This window comes from Microcebus murinus, chromosome 19 (assembly GCF_040939455.1).
Source record: "Microcebus murinus isolate Inina chromosome 19, M.murinus_Inina_mat1.0, whole genome shotgun sequence".
NCBI classification, from domain to species: Eukaryota; Metazoa; Chordata; class Mammalia; order Primates; family Cheirogaleidae; genus Microcebus; species Microcebus murinus.
Window position 1 is genome coordinate 41,539,731 of NC_134122.1, and position 18,779 is coordinate 41,558,509.

At 39.8% G+C, this 18,779-nt stretch overlaps 1 protein-coding gene and 1 pseudogene across 3 annotated transcripts in view; one reads left to right on the plus strand and one right to left on the minus strand.

Annotated features, from left to right (window-relative positions):
- SIPA1L2 (signal induced proliferation associated 1 like 2) overlaps positions 1–18,779 on the minus strand; it is a 210,985-nt gene that overhangs the window by 151,559 nt on the left and 40,647 nt on the right. For all 3 annotated transcript variants that reach the window (XM_075995464.1, XM_075995463.1, XM_075995462.1), the window contains exon 2: positions 7,943–7,992. The gene's annotated coding sequence lies outside the window, so the exon portion shown is untranslated. The remainder of the gene's footprint in view (positions 1–7,942; positions 7,993–18,779) is intronic.
- Positions 8,793–9,303, plus strand: LOC105856459 (centrin-2-like; annotated as a pseudogene).

Genomic DNA, 18,779 nt, shown 5'->3' on the forward strand with positions numbered 1-18,779 from the left:
ATTCATGAACTATGAATGGTATTAGCAGCTTTTCACTAAGGGAATATACAGAATTGTCTTTATAATATGATACTATAAATGCTTTCCAAATAATGACTTTGTAGAAGACTTGCACAGAATTTGACACTGCATTTTAAACATCTGTAGTGATAAGCCCTAATATACTGACTTTCTATTAGTCCCATACTCCTTTCAGGGATCATGCAGAATTTATCATTTTAACCATTTGATCGCCACTTAAGTTGGAGATTCAGCAAACCAGGAAAAGATTGGCACTCACAGCACTCAGGCCAGAGTGTATGTTGAGAAGCCTGGTATTTCAAGCAGGTCTTCAGGCCATGAAATGGATCCACCATTCATTTAAGTATGAAAACACACAGTAATAGTTTCATATTATTCTAGTATGCATTGAAGTTTTAGGAGGATTTTATTTGGTTTTATATAATATTAGTGTGCTTATCTTTCTGCATGACCAATATACAAATATACTGATGATATCAGTATAATTGTACAAATTCTTCTTTTGGGTTCTTCTCACAACTAACTGCAGAAAATAAGATCACATCCTGAAATATCTATAAAATAAGACAAAAGGATGACTTGGCCTTCTGCTGAAGTCACTGCCACAGAGTGAGGGCTAGCAGTCTGATGTCTCCGGCTTCATAAAAGATTACCTATGTGACCCTGAGCAAATCACTAAGCCTCCCTGGGCCTTGATGTCCTTATATTTTTTTCAATGCTCACATATAACATATTATTTATTTATTGTCAAAATATTAAGGTGTACAGATGTTTTTGGTTACATGGAGTGCTTTTGTAATGTTTGTAGCAACAGCTGTAAGTGTGCCCATTACCCAAATAGTGTTCACTGTACCTTTTAGGTAGGTTTTTGCCCCTTCGCTCCTCCTCCCATCCCGCCCCAGCTTGATTTCCACCGAGTTTTACTTCCCTCTGTGCACATATGTGCTCATCAGTTAGTTCCAATTTAATAGCAAGTAATGTGGTATCTGTGTTTTCATTCCTGAGATACTTCACTTAGGATAATGGTCTCCAGTTCCATACCAATGGTTGCAAAAGATGTTGATTCATCCCTTTTGTGGCAGAGTAGTACTCCATGATATACATATGGCACATTTTGTTAATCCACTCATGAATTGATGGGCAGTGTCCTTACTTTTTTAATGGAGATAATAACACCTACTGTAAAGTGCTATTGAAAGATTTAAGGAGCTAGGTAAAGGATAAAAATATTACCTGACACACAATAAAAAAGAAAATAAGGCTGTAATAAATAATTAGAAGAGGAAATAGCCTACAAATATATTTCTTTTTGAGACAGTCTCACTTTGTTGCCCAGGCTAGAGTGAGTGCCGTGGCGTCAGCCTACCTCACAGCAACCTCAACCTTCTGGGCTCAAGCAATCCTCCTGCCTCAGCCTCCCGAGTAGCTGGGACTACAGGCATGCACCACCATGCCCAGCTAATTTTTTCTCTATATATTAGCTGGCCAATTAATTTCTTTCTATTTATAGTAGAGACAGGGTCTCGCTCTTGCTCAGGCTGGTTTCGAACTCCTGACCTCGAGCAATCCGCCCGCGTCAGCCTTCTAGAGTGCCAGGATTACAGGCGTGAGCCACCTTGCCCGGCCTACAAATATATTTCTAATAAGAGCAAGTACAGATACTTGCCACATTCAATCACAAAGCACCTCTTTCTGTGATCAAGTTGATCAGGGTTACATTTTGGGAAAACTTATTTGTAATATAACAGAGATAAGGCACACCGTCATTTATTCAGCTAGCCAGAACCTATGGTAAGAACAGAAATTGGAAAAAGAGAAGGGAAAGAAAGGAATTACCAGTTATTTAGTATATCTTTCCTTGCCAATGAAGAAAAGAAATTCCCAATATAAAGCAGTTTCTTTTTAGCATGACTCAGTCCACGAGAAACCAAAGTACTGAACTATGATACTCTAAAATATATATTTATTTGGTCTTCAACCCTATTTCCTGGTATAACAACTCCTAATATCCTTAAAAATCTCCAGTGATACCTTTTTGTATGCTAATGAGTTGAATAATGGCTGGCAGGCAGCCCCTAGGTAGCCTCAGGATGGGGGCTGGTCACCAGAAAAGACCAAGGCCTGATTACAGGATTAAGACTTTCAGCCCATCCCCAAACTCTGGGGAGGGAAGAAGGGCTGAAGGTTAAGCTAATCACCAATGGCCAGTGATTTAATCAGCCATGCCTATGTAATGAAGCCCCCATAAAAACCCAAAAGGACAGTTCAGGAAGTTTCCAGATAGCTGAGCATGTGGAGGTTCCCGGAGGGTGGCATGGAAGCTCTGTGCCCCTTCCCACATACCTTGCGCTATGAATCTCTTCATCTATATCCTTTGTAATAAACCAGTAAACATGTTTCCCTGAGTTTTGTGAGCCACTCTAGCCAATTAATCAAGCCCAAGGAGGGGGCTGTAGGAATAATTTATAGCCAGTTGATCAGAAGCACAGGGAAAACAACCTAGATCTTGGGATTGGCATTTGAAGTGGGGGTTTGGGGGAGGGGGACAGTCTTAGGGACTGAGCCCTCAACCTGTGGGGCCTGACTGGATCCCAAGGTAGATGGTGTCAAAATTGAATTAGAGGACACCCAGCTGGTTTCTGCTGCAGAACTGATTGCTTGCTTGGTGTGTGGGGGGAAACTCCCACACACTGTCAGATCACAAAAGTCTTCTGTGTTGACTGTTGTGCTGTAAGAACAGAGGAAAAACAGTTTGTGTTCTTCCACTTTCATAGACCTATCAAATTAAAGACCAAATCCTACTCTGTTCATGTAATGGGTTTAGGTGCTACAGAAAACAGAAAGAGGGCTCCAGGCCTTGGGAGAAGAAGGCTAAGGAACAGTAGGGCTGTCCCAAGCACACAGAGGGTGGTCCATGAGCTGGATTTCTACTCAGGCTGCCTCAGGCCCTTGATGACCTTGTCAAATCCTCATACCCTATGAAGTCATACCCAAATCTACCACATCATCACTTTCTACACATCTTTTTGACTCTGAATGAAGTACGCCAAAATTTACACGTCTAAACGTATTCATGTTTCCATTCAAACCTGTGCCTCCAACATGCCAGGCACCCTGGAAGACACACAGATCCGTGGTCAGTTCAGTTGACTAGCATTCCCCTAGTATTCCATGATTATAGCAATGAACGTTTTAACAGAGCTATTTGTGTATATTTGTTTCTCCTCCACTCCATTATTAGCTCTTGAAGGGGAAGAGCTGCCTTTTCATAATCCTCCCCCAAAACACCTAACAGAAATTTCTGCTCCACTTACAGAAATTATCCAATAAATATTTACTGAACTAAATCACTGTCAAACATGCATGGAACAGAAGAGCCCATGGTCTCCTTCCCCTCAGGTTTTAAGATTTTAGGACCATCTGCTTGAGGTGGCTACATCTTTCTACGTCCAGCTAATAGTGCAGTATGCAATGAAATGTTTTGAAACATAATCTGGAAAGTGTTTGTGTTAACCCACCCTGAGATTCCATGAGTATAAGCAGCAAGAAATGGCCTTTCAGGTATGTGAGATCATCCAAACGTTTTACATATAGGTGAATGCACGTCCCAATGGCCAAACACTGAGCAAAGGAACAAACATAGGCTTATTCTCAACATCCTGTTCCCAGCAAAAAACGGCACACATCCGCTGTAAGCAGGCAAAAGACATCCAACCCACTGTTGTTCCCTCTGTAAAGACCCACCAACTGTGATGTTTCTTTGGAAACTTGGGCAAGACAACGAGAAATTGAGTTTGAAAACGTTTTAAAAAAAGATGAAGATAAAATTATGGCCTCTCTAAAAGGTCCATTAGAGTCCCAGAACTCTACTGGCCTTATGAAATTGACCATTAAAGGGAAAGGAACAGGACTGAAGGAAAGCTTAGCACAATCCGGCCAGTATTTATTTTGATTCCAAAAAGGTAGATGGTTGAAGATAATGCTAAAGCAGAGAAGAGGAACAAGATATTCCAGGCATCAAACAGCAACTTTCTGATAAGAAAACACCTAAGGAATTAAAAATTCTTACTAGAAATCCGAGAGTTGACATATAGATAACTATAACACTATAGTATCAGTTATCTTGGAAAATTCTATTCATCTTTGTAAGGACAAGAATTTGGAGCTCAGCCCAATTTTTCTTAGTCACTCCTAATGATAGTAATTCAATTTCTTCCACAGAACAAGCCTCTTAATCCTCTGATAAACAAGTTTCTAAGCCTTTAAAATGGTTAAATGAGTAGGTCCTAACTGCACCAATGGGAAAATGAGGGCACTGAAAGGTAAAATCATCTATAAAGGATTATTCAACAAGTCAGCAATTAAATCAGTATATCATCTCCTCGGTTCTAACGCCATTACAAAATTTGTACACTTTAAACAATGTACTCATTATACATAAATTTATAGGAGAATAAAGGCTATCACGAAAGTGAAAATAAAAGAGCCAAAGAAACTGAACTTCACTCATGCTTTTTAATCAACAAATATGTTGTATGGACTTCCTATTTCCCCTTTAATTGGAGTGCAATTGTAACCCATGTTAACATGGACTTGGGAAAAAGACTACTGGTACAGAGCAGCTTAGTCAAGGAAGCACAGCTTTATAGTCCACTCTGTGCTTTAAAGATTTCATACGGATGCACATCATAAGCAACTGAAACAGTAAAAATATAAACAAAATTATATTAAAAAATAAGAGAATACCTGGGCTAACAGATGGGAAAAAATATATACTGTGACTTCATACCACATGCAAAATTAAAGGGAAAAAAGCATCATATGCAAATGTAGAACTAAAATATGAAATATAATTTTCGTAATCATGAAGTGGGGAAATTTTCTTAACAAGAGAATCAGGCCAGAAACCACCTTAAAAAAAAAAAAAAAAAAAAAAAAAGCTAAACTTAGAGAAACACTGACATATTTGGTAAAATATTAATAGAAATCAAAACTACTCTATTGCAAAAGATAACGAAGTCAAACAAAGAATTGGCAAAAATACTTGTTACATGTGACAAAGAAGTCATATCACAAATAAAGAAAAATCAGTACATAAAATCATCCAAAAGATAAGTGAGCAAAAGAAATACAAGTGACTAACAAACTTGTAAAGATGCCTAACCTCAGTAGTAATTTTTTGGAATAGCATAAAAACAATGAAGTATGAAAATCACAAAATTAAAACACTGAGATTGCTCAGTATTGGCAAAGTCTCTGGGCTTACTTACTCATAAGTCACTGATAGAGTGACTTTGCAATACAATCTTTCTGAAGGGCAATCTAGCAACATCCATCAAAATTCTAATTGGGCATACTCTTTCATCCAGGAATTCCATTCCTAGGAATTCAACTTAAGGAAGTGATTGTGTAAGTGTAAATATAGACATTTACACTGACAAGCACCTACATGTCCTTCAACAAGAGATTAAATAAATTATAGTATATCTGCACAATGTCAATCCACATGATATTAAAAAGAGCAAGTAGAAACTACCTAAATGTTGACAAGGAAAAGATGCCTACAATATATTGGTAAGTGAAAATAAAGCAAATAAGTGAAATATATTGGTAAGTGAAAATAAAGCAACATATCTGTGGTTAAAATAGTACATACTAAATTATCTCATTTTTTAAAAAGTATACATGTAAATTTAAAAGAAGTGTGTCAACAGAGATTGCCTTTGAGGGATGTGACTACAGGAGGAATTTATGTTCTAGTTTATACATTTCTGTGTTGTCTGAACTAAATATACTTACAAATTTAAAAACTAAAGAATACAATTTTTGACAAAATGTAGTATGTCTAAAATTGTGAGCATATTATCACAAAAGTTTACACTGTAGCATATACCATAATATTCTCATAACTTCACTCATCAAAATCACTCATAAGGAAACTAATCTGGAGATCATGTCCTCTTAGGTGTGCCTCTGTACAAATGTGACTATGGAAAATCCAGGTGTTAAGTTGAGGCAGCAGCTATTTGCCCACAGTACTCAAAAGCACAGTAAAGACCAGAAAGAGGGTCATTGGCTGTGTCCAGGTGGCATGAGATAGCCCTCAGCTGGCTAGCAAGCAGGCTAGTAACAGAAGAAACTCATTCTTCAAAGGAAACCAAAAAACTGGGAGGCAACAGGACAACTATACCAAGTAAGAGTCATTCCTTAAAACAAACCTAGGTAGCACCTCCTGTTTCCTATGCTGAAGATGTTAATTATCCCCCTCTAGTTTTATTTCCACATCAGAATTCACTCAGGCTCCACTGTTTTCATTAGCACTTCAGCCAAGTGTTTAGATGCACATTAAGAGGGAGCACAGTCTTTTCAGGCAGTCTTTCTCCACTACTGTTTCCTCGAATTCCCTCTTCTCTCTCCAGCAAGGACCTTCACACAATGTCACCAATCAACATATGTGTACTTATGTCTTTATGATTTGCAATAAGGAAACGTGATGGATATCCACTCCCCGCTCCAGTGGTATTTTGCCACCATTGAAATGTTTATCCTCAAATCAAACGCTTGCTTTTTAAAGGCAACCTCCCTGGCCACAGACTTTGAAATGCACCAACATACATAAAAGACAAAGGCTGTGGAAATAAAGATGATCAGGACACATAGTAGCTAAATGCAGGGCCCTAGACCGACTCCTGTATGGAGGGGGAATGACACTCTAAAGGACACTTGGGGTCAAATGACAAACTTGGAATACAAATAATAGATCGGGTTTAAGTAATGAATCAATATTAAATGATCCAAACTTGATAACTGAACTATTGTCACCTAAGCAAAAAGCTCTAGTCTTAGGAAAGACACAGTGAAGTCCTTATAGATCAAAGGTCAGGATGTATGTAACTTGAAAATCGTGGATGTGTGTGCATGTGTGTGTGCACACATTGTATAGACAGAGACTGAAAGAGAAAGATGGGAATCCATGCTTGACAATTCAAGGCCCTATGGAAAATGTGCTGGGAGTAGTTACTTCTGACAGGGCTCCTCCACAGACCCATCTTCTTTTCTACTGTTACAGAAAATGTAATATTTGCAAACACACACAAGTGAAAAAGCAGCTCTGCCTTTATTCTGTGGCTGAGGAAGGGTTTAGGTGACAGTCCTCTCGTCCTACCTGGTCCCTCCATCACCTTTCTCACAACAGCCTCTCTCAGTGTATCCAGGGCATGTCCTATACGAGGAGTAGCCTTTGGGCAGCCCTTTATCACCAATACACTCATGTCTCATCCCTCTCATCTAACAGACACTTCATGTAGATATGTACAAACCAATATGTGTGTCTGTGTGTGTGTGTGTGTGTGTGTGAGAGAGAGAGAGAGAGAGAGAGAGAGAGAGAGAGAGAGAGAGAGAGAGAGAGAGAGAAGAGAGAGAGAGAGAGAGAGAGAGAGAGAGAGAGAGAGAGAGAGAGAGAGAGAGAGAGAGACTGTGTGTGTGTGTGTGTATATATATATATATTTTTTTTTTCTTTTAAGGAGATGGAGTCTCACTATGTTGCCCAGGCTGGTCTCAAACTCCTGGGCTCAACTGATCCTCCTGCCTTGACCCCCTAAATAGCTAAGATTACAGGTGCAAGCCACAGAGCCCAGCCAGCATACTCTTTTAAACACCTTAAGGGACATTCACAGGAACTTGTTAGTGGCTCCTTCTGACGCCCCCAAATTAGACAATTCCAAGTTAAAATGGGCTTTCTTAAAGGCAATGCTCATGCATATTTGCTGTGGAGGAGTGAAAATATTAAAACATTCAATCTATCAGCCAAAAGAAATAATCTTCAAAAAAATTAATAGGCTGCATAAATTCAATTTAAAAATCAAAATGACTTTCTGGAGCGAGGATGAGTTTGTTGCCCCAGCCTTGCTAGCAGGCTTACCTGAGCAGGGAAGAACAGCGGGCTTCTGCTCACACAGCCTGGGCAAGAACCTACAAAGGAAGAAAGAGATCCCATTCAGACTCCCAGAACAACTCTTGGTCAGCAGTTTTCAAAATGTGGTCTGAGTCTCCAAGACCTTTCCTGGGGTCCACAAGGTCAAAACCATTTTCACAATGATACCAAGGCATTATTTACCCTTTCCACTGTCCTCCTCTCACCAACGTGCAATGGAGTTTTCCAAAAGTTGAGGAACATGCAATAGTGCAAAAGATTGAATGCAGACGCAGGTGAGAGAATCCAGCTGGCTTCTCTTAAGCCAGACATTAAAGAAATTTGCAAATGTATAAAACAATGCCATTCTACTAAATTTTTGTTTTGGAAAACAGTTATTTTCATAAAATATGCTACTGTAATCAAAAGCTCTTTGGGATGCAATAATTTAAGAGTGTCAAGGGAACCCTAAGACCAAAAGTTTAGAGAACTGCTGCTCCAGGTACCTATTTTGGTACTAAATTCTGTTACACTGCATCTGCTTTTAATGGTAACAGCAATGGTGAATATTACGTATGCAGCACTTCTATGATCATGCTATTTTCAATGACCATTTTATAAAACAGTAAACATACGAATTTCTAAACTAAACTAGAATGAAATGTCCTGGGGCCCACACTCCTGCTGGACATTGCATGGATTCAAAATGCAACAATGTGGAATACACAAGTTGGATGAAACTATATTAACATAGGTTTATGGAAACAATGTGGCTCCCTAAATCCTACAAGATCCAGCACTCTGCTTCCTACAAAAGACAAGACACTTGCTGTAACAATAGGCAGCAGAGTCCTCAGTTATGGCCTCCAACTTTTAGAAGGCTAACATGGTATCAAGTGCCCTGCAAAAAAGATGAGTCCTAAGCATGAGCTTACTGAAGAGCAGACACAGGAAATTCTGGAAGCTTTTGAGCTCTTCCATGCTGATAGAACTAGGACAATGCATGTTAAGGAACTTAATGTGGCAGTGAGGGCCTTGGGGGCTTTGAACACAGGAGATAAGAAATCAAGATAAGAGAAATTGATAAGGAAGGGACAGGAAAAATGAATTTTAGTGACTTTTTTATTATGATGACTCAGAAAATGTCTGAGAAAGATATCAAAGAAGAAATCCTGAAAGCTCTGAAGCTCCTTGATGATGATGAAACTGGGAAGATACCGTTCAAAAACCTGAACCACATGGGCAAGGAGTTAGGTGAGAACCTAACTGATGAGGAGCTGCAGGAAATGACTGATGCTACTACTGATCGAGATGGAAAAGTCAATAAGCAAGAGTTCCTGCATGTCATGAAGATGACCAGCCTCTATTAAGGTCAGTGTCTTCTTTTCTAATGCAAGCACTTGTAACTAGAATTAGTGCCTTCCATTGTGTGAAATCTGGCTTTTGAGAACACAAACTATTTTTCTCGCCCTGATCTCTCTGTATAACTTTAGTAGTGACCTTGAAGTTTTCTTTAGTATTAAAGTTCTTTGTAAGATGACTTGCCAATTACTTTAAGTCTCTAAAGCAAAACAAGAACACATTAAAGTGGAGAAAAGTTTCTTAGAACTTTGACCACATGGCATTTTGCCTGCATTGCTTCATTCTTGCATTGCATTCCCATGCATACACAGCACAGAATGACTTCTTAGGCAAGTACGTGTTGTACCCATGTCACCCCAACCAGTGGTCATTCTACAATGGTTCCAGTTTTTAGAGGACACCTGAGTGCAATTTTCTTTCTTATAAAACACAGTTAACATTTGAAACTGGCATTTGGATGTATATTAATGCTATTTGTTTTGTCTTAAAAATAAAACGTTCCCTAGTTTTTTTTGGGAAAAAAGATAAAACATACCCGAATAAGCAGGGAACCCCAAGACAGTCCCAGTTTTTACTTCTTATCCCAGTACAGTACTAACAGCAACCCTTTCACTTTGAAAGATGATACACAATAATGTCACCTACCAAGATGGCTACAACTGGTCTCAGTTTTCAAAAGCTACCTTTTGCAATCTGTCTCAATTTTTATGAAGCACTAAAACAGGTGAAGAAAAGTTACTAGTATTTCCTCAATTGTGGCTGAATTTAAGATTATATGCAGGGGTAAGGGCAGGGAAAAAATACTTACAATTTTTGCAGCTAATATAGCCAATTCTGAGCTTAAAAATATAAAGCATAGTATGTTGGGTTCACGCCAAAAAATTAAACACAGCATTATCATATGATCTAACAATTCTACTTCTGGGTTTATACCAAAAACAATTTAAAGCAGGATGTCAAAGAGATATTTGTACACCTATGTTCATAGCAGCACTATTCACAAGAGCAAAAAGGTGGAAACAACCCAAGTGCCCACTGATGAACAAATGCAAACAAAATGTGGTAAATATATACAATGGCATATTATTCAGCCTTAAAGGGGAAGGAATTTCTGACACATACTACAACATGGATGAATGCTGAAGACATCATACTAAGTGAAATAAGCCAGTCACAAAAAGGACAAATATAGTATGATACCACTTATATGAAGTACGTCAATTAGTCAAATTCTTAGAGTCAGAAAGTACAATGGTGGTTGCTAGAGATTCAGGAGAAGAGAAATGGGGTTAGAATTTAATACATACAGCTTCATTTTGCAAGATGAAGAGTTCTGGAGATGGATGGTGGTGATGGTGGCACAATGTGAATCTACTTAATGCCAGTGAACTGCATATTTTACCATAATAAAAACAAAAAAATCCCAAAGTATTTAAAAGATTCCTAGTATTAATTAGAAAATATATTACTGGGCATCTTATATCACAGTTTGAATCTTCACTAGTTTATTAAACCCAACTAAGCATTCATCCACCCATGCCTTCATTAAGCTGTCCACTCAGCAAATGTTTACTGACTACCTCCTGGTTATCAGCAACTGTGCTGGGAACAGAAGGTACACGTATGCGTGCAACAGTTTCTGCCATGGAGGACGTACATCAGGGAACCCAGACACAGTATGAGATATAAGGCATGCCTTACTTCATTCTACATCACTTTATTGAGCTTTGCAAATATTGTATATATATATATATATATATATTTTTTTTTTTTTTAAACAAATTGAAGGTTTGTGGCAACCCTGAGGGCCATTTTTCCAACAGCATGTGCTTTCTCTGCATCACTTTTTAGAAATTTTAATATTGTAGACCTTTTCATTATAATTATATCTGTTACAGTCAAAGTATCAGTGATCTTTGATGTAACTACTGCCATTATTTTGGGATACCATGAACCACACCCATATAAGACAGCCAACTTAATCAATAAATATTATATTCTTACTGCTCTACCAACCAGCCATTCCCCCCATCTCTTTCCCTTCTCAGACCTCCTTATTGCCTGAGACACAGTAATACTGAAAATTAGGGCCAATTAAACCCTACAAGGACCTATAAGTGTTCAAGTGAAAGGAAGAGTTGCACGTTGTTCACTTGACATGAAAAGCTAGAAATGACTAAGTTTTAGGAAGGCACGTCGACAGCCAAGACAGGCTGAAAGCTAGGCCTCAGTTATCCAAGTTGTGAATGCAAAGGAAAAGTTTTTGAAGGAGATTAAAAGTGCTACTCTAGTGAACACATGACTATAAAGTAAAACAGCCTTATTGCTGATATGGAGACAGTTTTAGTGGTCTGGATAGAAGATCAACCTAGACACAGCATTCCCTTAAGTCAAAGCCTAATTGAGAGTAAGGCCCCAACTCTCTTCAAGTCTATGAAGGCTGAGAGAGGTGAGGAAGCTGCAGAAGAAAAGTTTAAAGCTAGCAGAGGTTGGTTCATGAGGTTTAAGAAAATAAGCCATCTCCATAACATAAAAGTACAAGGAGAATTTAAAAATGCCAATGTAGAAGCTGCAGCAAGTTATCTACTACATCTAACTAAGATCACTGATAACTGTAGCTACCCTAAACAACAAAGTCACAACATAGATAAAACAGTTTTCTATTGGAAAAAGATGCCATCTAAGACTTTCATAGCTAGGGAGAAAAAGTCAAAGCCTGGCTTCAAAGCTTCAAATGACAAGCTGACTCTCTTGTTAAAGGTTAATGCAGTTGGTGACTTAAAGTTGAAGCCAATGCTCATTTACCATTCCAAAACTTCTAGAGCCCTTCAGAATTATGCTAAATCTACTCTGCCTGTGCTCTATCAATAGAACAACAAAGCCTGGATGACAGCACATCTGTTTATAGCACGTTTTACTGACTATTTTAAGCCCACTGTTAAGACCTACTGCTCAGATAAAAAGATTCCTTTCAAAATGTTACTGTTCATTGACAGAGCACCTGGTCACCTCAGAGCTCTGATGGAGACATACAAGAAGATTACTGTTGTTTTCATGTCTACTAACATCATATCCACTTTGTAGCCCATGGATCAAGGAATATTTTTGGCTTTCAAGTCTTATTATTTAAGAAATACATGTCACAAGGCTATAGCTGTCACTGATAGCAACTTCTCTGATGGATCCAGGCAAAGTCAATTGAAACCTTTTGAAAAAGATTTATCATTCTAGATGCCATTGAGAACATGCAGGATTCATGGGAGGAGGTCAAAATAATAAAATGAACAGGAGTTTGAAAGAAGTTGACTTCAACCCTGATGGATGACTTTGAGGGGTTCAAGAGTTCAATGGCAGAAGTAACTGCAGGTATGGTGGAGATAGCAAGAGAACTAGAATTAGCAGTGAAGCCTGAAAATGGGACTGAATTGCTGCAATCTCATGATAAAACTTGAACAGATGAGGAGTTATATCTTATAAATGAGCAAGCAAAGAGAGTAGTTTCCTGAGAAATTATTCCTGGTGAAGATGCTCTGAACATTGCTAAAATTATAAGAAAGGATTTAGAATATTACATAAACTACTGATAAAGCAGTAGCAGGTTTTGAGAGGATCGACTCCAATTCTGAAAGAAGTTTTACTGTGGGTGAAATGCTTAACAAACAGTATCACATACTACAGAGAACTTTTCGTATAAGGAAGAGTCAATCAATTTAGCAAACTTCATTGATGTCTTAGTTTAAGAAATTGTCACAGCCACCTTAACCCTTCAGCTACCACCACCATGATCAGTCAACTGCCATCAACACCAAGGAAAGACCCTCCCACCAGCAAAAAGGTCATGGCTGACTAAGGCTCAGATGATCACTAGCAATTTTTAGCATTAAGGTATTTCTTAAGGAAGGTTTGCACATTTTTCAGACATAATGCTATTGCACACTTAGACTACAGTATAGTGTAAACATAACTTTAACATGCACTAGGAAATGAAAAAAATCTATGTGACTCACTTTATTGAGATATTCATTTTGTTGCAGTGGTCTGGAACTGAACCCACAAATCTTAGAGGTATGCCTATACTGAAAAGCAACCTCGGGAAGCCTACATAAGAGATATTACTGCACTGTATAAATGATAAAAATTTCTTACAAAAAAAAAAAAGCATGATCTACAATTTAAAAAATTCAAATCCTTTGAAGCTTCACTATTTTTTAAAATTTGTGGATCCATTTTTTTCCTCTAAGGAAATTTCTCCTCCCTAAATTTTTCATGCTGATACATTATGAAACTCTCAACTTTAGTTTACAAAGTTAAGTCTTTAAAAGTCCTGCTGATTTAAACAGCTTTGTGTTTTGTGACTAAATATTTTGTGTTTAATGTCTCTTCTCTAAGAGACATTTTAAATTATGCTGTAATCTCCTCAACACAATGAACACACTCTGTAAAAGGCACTTTTCCTTCCTTTGATATGGCAAACATCCTGTAAACAATTAATACTCCACTCTTTTAACTGACTGCTTTTGTTTACTGACAGGAAAGGAAAGCACAAATTCTCTATGTAGCAACAGGGACTCCAGAGTTTTGCTTCATTTCCTACTGAGCAGGTGGTTTATATGAGGCAACTGGCTGTTGCATTTTACCTTGTTTTGGCTTTAGACAGAAAAAATAAATGAGCTTTCAGCCGAGCAGTCTTCTCAGGCCACAGAACCTGGGGCTGAGAGCTAGGATGCAGAGCATGAGGGAGGGAAGGCTCTCCCAGCTCCCTGCTCCTCCGTGGCTGAGAGGAGGCTCCTCACACTTCGACAGGAAGCTGTGTGTGAAAACCAGATTTGCAGATGCACAGGACTGGCCCTTTGTTCTTACCAGCAGGTTCGTCAGCTGTTTCCCCAGCAAAAGAAAGTTCTGAGAAAGTGAAGTCAAACATTTTCTTTCCACTGAGATGAATAAAAATATTCCAGCCAGCTCTATTTCTCCACTGATTATTAGGATGAGTTTGCTAGTATTTTGAGAAAGCCAGGACCAAAGAAAGGCTGTATTTTGTTTTTGTTTGTTGTTGTATTTGTTTTGCAGCCCCCTGCACCACCACACCTCACACCTTCCTATAAGCCCTACAACACTCTGCTTTCCTGTCTTGATTCTAGACTCCAGCAAGGTCTGGTTCGTGACCACATACCCAGCACTAAGCACCTTCATCTGTACTTAGTTAGAAAGCATACAGTAAATATTTTCCAAAAGAGGAGAAGGAAGGAGGAAGGAGTCAGGGAGAGAGAAATCAATGAAATGGAGGGAAACAGGAAAGGAGGAGGGGGGAGCGACTGGTTCTCCCTAGAGACTGAAAGCCTCCAGAGAACAAGAACACAGGAGATAGCACAGTACAGGGCATTTACCACAGGGTAAGCAAGAGTCTGCTGAGAGAAAGAAGAGCCATTTCCACAAGGGAATACCACAGAATTGGTTGAACTGTATGAAACCATAAATCTTCTGCTATTTTTGATATAAGAAAAACAGCAATCTCATTCAATCCCTCGGCTGAAAGCTCCGCAGTGAGCTTAGCTCTTCCACGCCTATCTCTATCATCACTTATTTTGCTACAATGCCAGCCTTACCCCTCTTTTTGTGCCCAGACAACCAACTGCCACATGAATGACCCACAGCACCTCTAATTCAACATGCTGAAGACAGAGTCCACATCCTTCCTGACAAACCTCCTCCTCTGCCCAAGTTCCCTACCTGGGCTGACAGCTCCCTTCACCTCTCACCTTCCTTTCTGTGCTGCCACACACCATGGCAGCTGCAGCTTCTGTCTGCCCCATATCCCTTCCCAACACCCCCTTCTGGTTTGTGTAAGGAGCCACCCCTGTCCTTGGTGTGGTGCTGTCCCCTGGACCACTCAGCGCACATCGTTTCCTTAGCTCAGGGACTAGTTTAGGGATGTACACAGGCCAAGGCAAAGACATCTACAGTCTTCTCTAGGGGGGCATCAAGATCTTGGGAAGTTCAGTTCCACCAAAGATGCTAAGCTAGGAGGGTGTGAGCTGCGGCTGCTGGCCACTATCCGGTTGATCACACAGGGAGGGCTGATGTGCAGAGGTCAAAGCAGGGAAGGCAGGGCCAGGAGAGAGAGAGAGGCCCTGTAACAGATTGAGCCCATACATCTGACAATTCCTGAAGGATCTACCGCTAGACATCCCAATTACTTGACAATACCTTTCTTTTTCTGCTTAAGTTACTCTAAGTTGGGTTTCTGTTACTCATAATCAACAGTCCAGACAGATATATCTATGCATAAGTTAAATCTCAAAATAGCCTTCAAATATTTCCATAATATGGCCCAAGTACCTTTTCAATTCTACTTCTCTACCGGACAGAAAATATATTAAATGACCTTTCCCAAATAAACATGCCCTAAAGTTTCCTGCCTCTGTCCCTTTTTATCAAGATGTTCCCATTACCCGAAATACCCAGCATCCTTCATAGACTCAAAGTCCTTCACCCCTCCATAAAACTCAGACATTTCCATGGGAAAAATTGTTAAAGAAAAACTTCCTAGACAGAAAGTGTCTCTTCCTCTCTATTGCTCCCATAGGACATTACTTATACCTTTTGCTGTAAAATTTTTCTGTCAGTCTCTGATGTGATTTCTTTATAGATGTACCTGCTACCTTCAGCTGTGAGTTAATGGGCAGAAGCCTTAGGCATAAAAGGTAATAAGTAGTTAGCAAGGGTGCACCCCCGGCCCAGCCTGCCAGCTTCATGCCCTGCCTGCACTGATGCCCAGGAGTGGACGCAGGGCGGCAGCTCTGCTCCTCAGCTACGTGTCCCTCCTGGAGGAGGGAGGCAGCAGGAGCAGGAGCTGCAGGAGGGGAGAGGGAGGGAGGGAGGAGGAGAACAAGTCGAATGGCAGTTGCCCTGGCACTGAGCGAGGAAGCTGAGCAGAGCTGCCCAGAAAATGGCTCCAAAGGTTAAGTGAAGCTGGAAAAATACACAGATTCAGCATCACAGCCTCTCCAGTTGTTTGGGGACAATATTCTAGAGAGGTTGATCCCCTTGGATTAGGTCACTAGTCCTAATGAAGAAAATGAGTCTTAAAACCTTCTGAAATCTTTTAACTTAAATCAAAGTAAACAAGAAACTGGTTACATGGTAGTATAACCACCATCACTAGCCAGCGAGTTTGAAAAAGCTGATTCCTTATTTGGTAGCTGCTATGGCAAAGATATGGCCAGCTGTGATATCAACAGTGAAGATAAAAAAGGTGGCAAACCAGATCAAAAAGTGAAAGCCTGATGGGTACATTAAAAAGGTGGCTTTCTGCAAAACAGAAGCCTAAGGCAAGGACGGCATGCCCTCTGGGAGCTCTGCTGGTGAGGACACCTTCTCCTGTTCCTCAGCACTGACAGTGTTTAAACGTGAGAGCTCAGAGGCGAACACGGTCCACTTCCCTCTGGTCATCATTACAGTCCCACACCTTGGCCTCTTCGACCTACAAACTCTGAGTAGACATGCATGAAAATGGAGGTGAGAGTCAAAGCCTTGGTGTTCTCTTGCAGTCTGAGTCCTGCACTGAATGGTGTTCGGAAAGATTTTCACGACCTTCAGTCTGAGACCGGGTGCCAGGTGCAGGCTAATTCACTGAAGAGTTCGGGCTTCTCAGAATGGAGACTTGCATCTCCACCTGGATGAACATGTGCCTGTAGTACCTGGACTTATGCCACAGGACTACATTCAGTGTACCGTGCCTTTAGATGAGGTGATACATCCTCTGGAAGGATCGCGTAGCCACATCTGGACAGTTCTCCCATGGAGGTCTCTGTGGTTCCTTAAGTGGGAGGGTGCCTTTACCCTGAAGATGAGAATCAGATAGACCAGGACCTAGTCGTGGCCCCAGAGATCTTTTCGGAACAGCCAGTGAATGGCTCATTGATTGGCACCACAGGGGTCATGTTGCAGAGCCCCAGAGTGGGTCACGATGATGTTCCTCCACTCTCACCATAGCTACCTCCAACGCAGAATAAGCAAATCCAAAGGAACTCTGGTGGACTCACTGGCACGACGTCCACATGGCTTAAAGTATGCGCTGCCATCTGAATTTTGATCCTAATTCTGCTCCTAGGGTTGCAAGAGCTTATGATGCAGTACAAAATAGTGGTCCTATGGTTGTGACAAGCCATACAGAGGAGCTGAAAAAACTTGCAAAACAAGGATGCTACTGGGTAACAGTCACATTCTGGGAGGCTGGGGGGGAAGCTAGCAAATGTGCCAGATGGTTCTTTTCTTGTTTGGGACAGTTCTCATGACCATGACCTTTTAAACTTGAGCTTTCACTCCCATGATAAAACACTTCACACTATTATGGCATAACATATAAAGACCTATGGAACTAGAACTATTTAATATTAAAGAAGTATTAGATGATCATAAAAAAATAGCTGGCAAAATGAATAATCACAAAAAGGAAAGCTTCCTGCATTCAAACCACATTTGCTGCTGCTGCTGCCATAATTAATTCAATGTCTTTTTCCTTTTTCTATAAATTTAGTACATTAATTCTTTTCTGAATTATTACAATAACTAAATTACTGTGACTAATGGGATGGCCTTAAGTTGGTACAGGAAATTCTCTGGCTTTTTCAGTATTTCCACAAACAAGATAAACGAGGAAGACTACTTAGGAACCAACACATACCTGCTAAATTAAAGCTATTACTTAAAAAGCTTTAACTACTCCACAATAACCACAAAGTCCAAACTGTCAGCCAAGGAAACCAGGCCACTGGCAATCTCTTTAATCTTTTTTTCCAGCTCCTTGTCCTGCTTCTCTTGTTCTCACACCCAAACAGTGGTTCTTTCAACTTGCCTAGGTAGAGAGGGTGGAGCAGCAAAAAGTCATGATGTTGCTTGGTGAACATCTGCCTCTTCCACCCAATTTGTAAAACATTACGAATATCATTTTAGTATGAGAACCAGGAACAATTTTATTAGCAGAAAGATGTATGTTAGGAAGTAATATGCATCACCACAATCATACTTGGGGGGCGGGGGGGGGGGGGGGCGTAAAACTTGGCATGCATAGCTAGTACAAGCTTTTCTAACAACATTTGCTAGTCTGCTTTATCAATCTGCTTGTAGATAAGCAAAACATTAAAAATGAAAAAATATCACTCAGTAATGTAGTGGTTTATACTTGTTATTTTAAGAATTGAACACTGATCCAACCCCAGGACTACCCATGATGAGAACCATAGTGTCCTATATTCTCCATATAAGTCTACCAAGGGTTTAACTTGATGGTACAATGCTATAAGCATTTAAGACTGGGGAATTCTCTATTATAAATCTAAAATAATAATCATTAAATAAGTGAAAAAAAAGGAGAGAATAAAACATACTTGTGAAATTCAAGAATATTCTCTATTTTAAGGACAGGTACTAATAGCAACCATAAGAAACTAAGGAAGTTTAAATTCACATAAATAACTAAGGTGTC